General features: G+C 39.1%; 1 pseudogene; it reads right to left on the bottom strand.

Annotated features, from left to right (window-relative positions):
* Positions 1-254: 254 nt before the first annotated feature.
* The window catches only part of LOC124984017 (THAP domain-containing protein 5-like), a 125631-nt pseudogene continuing 118677 nt past the window's right edge, over positions 255-7208 (bottom strand).

The raw sequence follows: 7208 nt of genomic DNA, 5'->3' as shown, positions 1-7208 counted from the left end.
TCCTTTTTTATGACTGACTCATTATTTATTCACTATATGTTAATTTGAGCAACTACCCAATAATATAACTATTTTTCTCTTCTTCCCAACAACTACTTTTTCTTATTAATGAGCATTTTAAGAACAGATGCAGTGCATAATAGCATTTTTGTAGCTTCATTAAGATGAGAACTTTATATAGGAAAAGGTTCACTTTACGTGAAATTTGGTTTAACTAGAACAAACATACGTAAAATCATAGCTTTAAAACCTCTTTATATCATAGTGACTTCATATGTTGTGAAGTGGTTTTCTATAATCTTAACATTTTCTTCTGATAACCAGTTCTCTTGTTTTAGCTGGCTTATAAGAGTTTCCAAATACTTTAATCTTCCTAGAGTTTGTTGGTCTTGTAGCTCAGGAAGAGTTATCTTTGAATGTAGGTTAGAGACTTTTTGTGCCAAAGATGTTCCTTATTTATGTCCTGTCTGCAATAAGAATGTTCAATTTGTAAAACTTCTGCCCCGTGATCTATATCCTTATATAAGCAGTCTTCTGTGTCTATGTCTTCCATTTCCATGCTTTCTTTGGGGCAGGTATAAAAGAATTAACTATAGGTTTAGAATTTTCTGTGAGTACAAATTTCTGTGGGTACAAAAATGGCAATAACAGATTCTTTATTTGTGTTTAAATCTTTAACTGTTTGATTAATTGTGCTGAATAAGAATGGATTTTCCTGTGCTGACTTAATTTCCATGGAATTATTCCTAAATTTGGATTAGAATGATGACTGATTGTTATTTCAAGTATTTCTTGGGGTTCCAAAGACTGTTGAATGCTTTCTGAATTTGAAGTTGTAAAAGTAATAGTTTTAGAATTTTGATTCTCAAAAGATGTGTGAAATCCCCTTAAACCTAAATCTAGGTTAACTGATCTTTCCGGGGTAGATTTCAATAGCAGGGCATCACTCAAGTAAGGTCTCAGAAGACCAGGACTGGCGAGGGGTTAAGTCAGACCCTTCTTCCTGAGGCTGGGCAGCAGGACCACAGCCCGAGCCACTGAGCCTGTGCCAAGGTTTGCCCAGGAGAAAAACGTCGGAAATCTCCTCTCCTGTCTTTTCTAAACCTTAATTTAAGAATTCCCCATGTTCTCTTCTTTGATTTCCTCTCACGTAAATACCGAACTTAAATCTCTAGCCATACTGTTTTCCCTGACTCTGGAAAAAGATTTTTAACCATCTATGAGACATTAACATCAGGTATCTTCCAAAACGTTTCAAACCTAAAAATCCGCCCCCCACCCCCAATAAATCTTTCTTTTAACAAGTTCTACCCCTAGAGACCTAATAACTCCAGGTAGGTCTCAGAATATAGTTGGGAAAGTGAAACCATGTGAATTTTACTATTGCCCAAGGAAAAAGGTATTTTTGACAAAAACTAAGGACAATCCTTAGTAAATCCCTGAGGATAACTGACATTTGAGAGGCAGGTGCAAGTAGGAAAAACTGCAAAAGGAAAGCTCCTCGGGAACAGAAGTAGGAAGAATGTAGGGGGGAAAATTTAATGTCATGGAAGCAAAGGAAAAGGAGTGTTCCAAGAATGAAGAAGATATCACTGATGTCTCCTGCTTCCAAGAAGATTTGAGAGGAAAGGAATGAGCTATAGAGATTGGATTTCAAAATAATCCTCAGGGAGAGGTGTTTTAGAGAACTGGTTAGGTTAAAAGTCAATTAGCAGGAGGATGAGAAGTCAGTCAATAAATAGAGGTAAAGTGAAGGAGCAATTGCGGAGATGTTTTTAAAGAAATCTATCTGGAAAATAAGAGTCATATAGGATGCATAGATATTGAGTGATGGACGTTTAGTATTGATAGGAAAAAACCTAGATGCAATTAGAGAAGGTCAAGTTGAATACATAGAAGAAAGTAGATTACCAAATGAGGAGTGTCTGTGTGTGTTTGTGTGTTTGAGGGGATGGGATCAGATCACAGCAATAAAATCATAGAAGTACTTTAAACAAGTGAAGAAAACCCTTTTCCTGCCTTCAAATGAATCAATATTTTCTCCTCCATTTGTACTTGGTCTCCCTTCAAGGTCTAATCTTATATCAAGTTGTAATCATTTCTAGAAAACTGAATTTTATATTTACCAAACTACATATATTTATAGACACTGGAAAACATTCTGTATTAGGCTTTCATTGGTTTACAAATAAATAATAATAAATAAGCAATCCTATGCCTACAACTTGTAATTGTCAAATTGGACTAATTATATAACTTCCTTGTGTTCTACTTTCCTCATTGAAAAATGAAATAATACCTCACAGAATTTTTCTTAGGACCAAAATGTTTCAAAGAGTATCCCAAACAAAATAAAGGCTCAATATTAGCTGTAATCATCAACCAGCACAGTAAGTCTAACTTCAGGTGACCTCGGAAATTTTATCCAATACTTGTTAAGTCACATTTTTCTCAAAGTTATTCCCTCAACATTCTTAAAAAACAAACAAAAAAAGTGATTCATTTATTAGCTCGACACTGCTTTCCTCTGGAATTCTCTTTTCTCATATGAACCTACCATAATTATATTTGTCTTTTGACTTAATATTTCAAATATCTATATTCTTTAAATGTACCTATACTGACTGTACTTGATTTTTCATACAATCTATATCGCTATAAACACCTTACAGAGTTATATATGCTATGAATGATTATACCATTTACCTATAAACATTTTTTATTGTTAGTTTTGTCTCCTAAATAAGTTGTAAGTTCTTTAAAATAATCCTGCATCTTATATTTATGTGTGAGCACATGTTCGTGATTATCATGTGACTTCCTTATTGACCAAGGTAGTGATGAGTTGATGAACTGTCAATTTTTATATGGGAGGGATGCCAGGGATTGAACCCAAGGGCACTTTATCACTGAGCTATATCTTCAACCCTTTTTATTTTGAGGCAGGGTCTCACAAAGTTTCCTAGGGCCTTGATAAATTGTTGAGGTTGGCCTCAGCCACTGGGATTATAGAGGGGTGCCTGGTTGATAAATCGAGAGAGTGCTGAACACAGGAAGCATGTCTTCCTGACTGAAGTATGAATAAAAACTGATCTACACTGAAAACTGACAGTGTGAGCCTTTTCTTCCTTGAGGTTGGGTTTAATTTTTTCAGTTTTAGTTATCTACATACACTAAAGTTGTAAAGACTATCGTAAACAAGTGAAGGAGTAAATAAAATTCCTCTCTGGACTTAATCCACATAATATTCTAATGATTAATCTCATAGCTATAATTTTTTTAAAAACTCTTAGGGAAACAGCTACTATAAACAAAAGTGAGTCAGGTTTTTCAAGATGGCAGACTAGAGGGCGGCTGCATTTCACGTTGCTCCAGGACGCAAGATTCAAAAGAGGAGATAGGGAGAGACTTGGGACCAACTCAAAGACGCCGGGTCAGTCACTCCCATTGGGGAGGTGTCCTGGATGGGGCGGTAGCCCTGGAACGCAGGGAACTTTGTGAAGTAGAGTTGCCCAGCGAGACACCCCTCCCCCCACAGGAGCGGTAAACACGAACTGGGATCATCGTAGAGGAGGCGGCTCAGCACAGCGCTTGGACTCGGAGCAACCACTGGGGCTCCGGGCGGCTGCCTGAGGAGGAGCTGCGTGGCGAGCTGTTTGAACTCAGAGCGAGCGCTTCTGAACACTGGGAGGTTGGCGGAGGAAGAGGAGGAGCGCGGCGGATCGCTTGACCTAGGAGTGACTGCATCAGAGCCACAGGCAGTTGCCAGAGAAGGAGCTGCATGGCGAGCTGTTTGAACTCGGAACGACTGCTCCAGAACACCGGTGGCCTGCCTGGAGGAGGAGCGCGGTGGGTCGCTTGGTCTAGGAGTGACTGCATCAGAGCCACAGGTGGTTGCCAGAGGAGGAGGCAAGTGGTGAGTTGATTGCACTCAAAGTGACCGCTCCTGAAAACCGGTGGCCTGCCTGGAGGAGGAGCGCGGTGGGTCACTTGGTCTCGGAGCCACCGCTCCTGAAGACCCGGGGGGCTACCCCAAGGAGGAGGAGGAGGAACAGGGTGGGTCACTTGGATTTGCAGTGACTGCCTAGGGCTACGCGGTAGGCAGGAGGAGGAGATGCGAAGTAAGTTGCTTGGACTCCTAGTGACTGTGTCGGAAACCGGGCTGCTGTCCTGAGGAGGAGGTGTGTGGCGGGTCTCTGGGTATCGGAGCTACTGTACGGGGCTCCAGGTGGCGGCTCAGAGGAGGGGCCACATAGCCAGGCGATTAGGTGCAGAGCAGGGTCCCAGGAGCTAGGTGGCTTCTTGCTGGAAGAGCCACAGAGAGACACACCTAGGGGCGGAGCGAAGTTTCCAGGACTGCAGGCAGATTCTCTGAGGAGGGGCAGCCTAAGGAGACTCGCCTGCGAAGGGTGAGGCTCCCAGGTTCAGGAGGTAGGTCCGGGCCACTGGGAACGTTGCAGAGGAAGACAGCCCAGCCCAGGTGGTAGTTGTACATTGAGGGGAACCTCTAGGAGGGGAACTGACCAGCGAGACGTCCCCACCGAGTGAGTCTTCCCTGCCGGGTGAGTTTTTCCCACAGGGACAGTAAAACCAGAGACACAGGCACAAACAGGCCTTGCCTCAGCCCGCAGCCTAGTTCCCCATTGGATGACCATTAGTCAACAAGTGGAGGCACCTCTGCCCACTAGCAGGGAATATACCCCACCTGAGGGCCACCAACCCTAGAGAGGCAGCTTCTTCGTGGAGCTCTGCATTATCAACTTCCTCCAAGACTTCAGGCTACTGAAGGATAAGAGGGGATATGCTAGTAATCTTCAGGGACATTATAGGTCGATAGAGGATATCTGCAATATCTTAATGATCCACTGATTCCTGAACAATATGAGAAAACAAGGGAAGAAAATGCCCCAAACAAATCTAGATGTTACATCAATAAAATCCAACGACAACATGGCAGAAGAAATGACAGAAAGGGAGTTCAGAATATACATAATTAAGATGATTAGGGAAGCAAACAATGAGATGAAAGAGCAAATGCAGGCAATGAATGATTGCACCAATCGACAGTTAACAGAGCAAATTCAGGAAGCAAAAGATCATTTCAATAAAGAGTTAGAGATATTGAAAAAAAACCAAACAGAAATCCTTGAAATGAAGGAAACAATAAACCGAATTAAGAACTCCATAGAAAGCATAAACAATAGGATAGAACACCTGGAAGACAGAACTTCAGATATTGAAGACAAAATATTTAACCTCGAAAACATAGTTGAACAAACAGAGAAGATGGTAAGAAATCATGAACAGAATCTCCAAGAACTATGGGATATCATGAAAAGGCCAAATTTGAGAATTATTGGGATTGAGGAAGGCTTAGAGAAGCAAACCAAAGGAATGAACAATCTATTCAATGAAATAATATCAGAAAATTTCCCAAATCTGAAGAATGAAATGGAAAATCAAGTCCAAGAGGCTTATAGGACTCCAAATACACAAAATTACAACAGACCCACACCAAGGCACATTATAATGAAAATACCTAACATACAAAATAAAGACAGAATTTTAAAGGCAGTGAGAGAAAAGAACCAAATTACATTCAGGGGGAAACCAATATGGATATCAGCAGATTTTTCAATCCAGACCCTAAAAGCTAGAAGGGCCTGGAACAACATTTTTCAAGCTCTGAAAGAAAATGGATGCCAACCAAGAATCTTATACCCAGCAAAACTTACCTTCAAATTTGACGATGAAATAAAATCATTCCATGATAAACAAAAACTAAAAGAATTTACAAAAAGAAAGCCAGCATTACACAACATTCTCAGCAAAATATTTCATGAGGAAGAAATAAAAAACAAAGAAGCAAATCAGCAAAGGGAGGAATTATCCTAAAGGAACTGTCAAATAAAGGAGGAACCAAGATGTGTCAAAAAATAAATAAATAAATAAATAAATAAATAAATAAATAAATAAATAAAATTTTAAATATGAACCAAATGACCAGGAATACAAATCATATCTCAATAATAACCCTGAATGTTAATGGCCTGAATTCATCAATCAAAAGACATAGACTGGCAGAATGGATTAAAAAGAAAGATCCAACAATATGTTGCCTGCAAGAGACTCACCTCATAGAAAGAGATACCCATAGACTAAAGGTGAAAGGATGGGGAAAAACATACCATGCACATGGACTCAGCAAAAAAGCTGGAGTATCCATCCTCATTTCAGATAATGTGGACTTCAAGCCAATGTTAGTCAGAAGGGATAAAGAAGGACATTTCATACTGCTTAAGGGAAGCATAAATCAGCAAGATATAACAATCATAAACATCTATGCCCCAAACAGTGGCTCATCCATGTATGTTAAACAAATCCTTCTCAATTTTAGAAACCAAATAGACCATAACACAATAATACTAGGTGATTTTAACACGCCTCTCTCACCACTGGACAGATCTTCCAAACAAAAATTGAACAAAGAAACCATAGATCTCAATAACACAATCAATAATTTAGACTTAACAGACATTTATAGAATATAACATCCAACCAAGAGCGAATACACTTTCTTCTCAGTAGCACATGGATCCTTCTCTAAAATAGACCATATATTATGCCACAAAGCTAATGTCAGCAAATACAAGAAGATAGAGACACTACCTTGTATTCTATCAGATCATAATGGATTGAAGTTAGAAATAAATGAAAAAGTAAAAAACAGAAACTACCCCAAAACCTGGAGATTAAACAATATGCTATTATATGAAGAATGGATAACAGATGATATTAGGAAGGAAATTTAAAAATTCTTAGAGGTAAATTAGAACAAAGAAACATCATATCAAAATCTCTGGGACGCTATGAAAGCAGTACTTACAGGAAGATTTATTTCATGGAGTGCATTTAATAAAAGAAGTAAAACTCAAAAAATAAACGACCTAACACTATAGCTCAAAGCCCTAGAAAAAGAGAATAGACCAACACCAAAAGTAGTAGAAGACAGGAAATAGTTAAACTCACAGCTGAAGTCAACGAAATTGAAACAAAAGAAACAATACAAAAAATTGACAAAATAAATAGTTGGTTCTTTGAAAAAATAAACAAAATCGATAAACCTTTAGCCACACTAACAAAGAGAAGACGAGAGAAAACCCAAATCACTAAAATTTGGAATGAATAAGGAAATATCACAACAGACA

Source organism: Sciurus carolinensis, chromosome 1, assembly GCF_902686445.1.
Source record: "Sciurus carolinensis chromosome 1, mSciCar1.2, whole genome shotgun sequence".
Taxonomy (NCBI): Eukaryota; Metazoa; Chordata; class Mammalia; order Rodentia; family Sciuridae; genus Sciurus; species Sciurus carolinensis.
The sequence above is the reverse complement of the archived record's forward strand: the minus strand, read 5'-3'. Positions and strand labels throughout refer to the sequence as shown.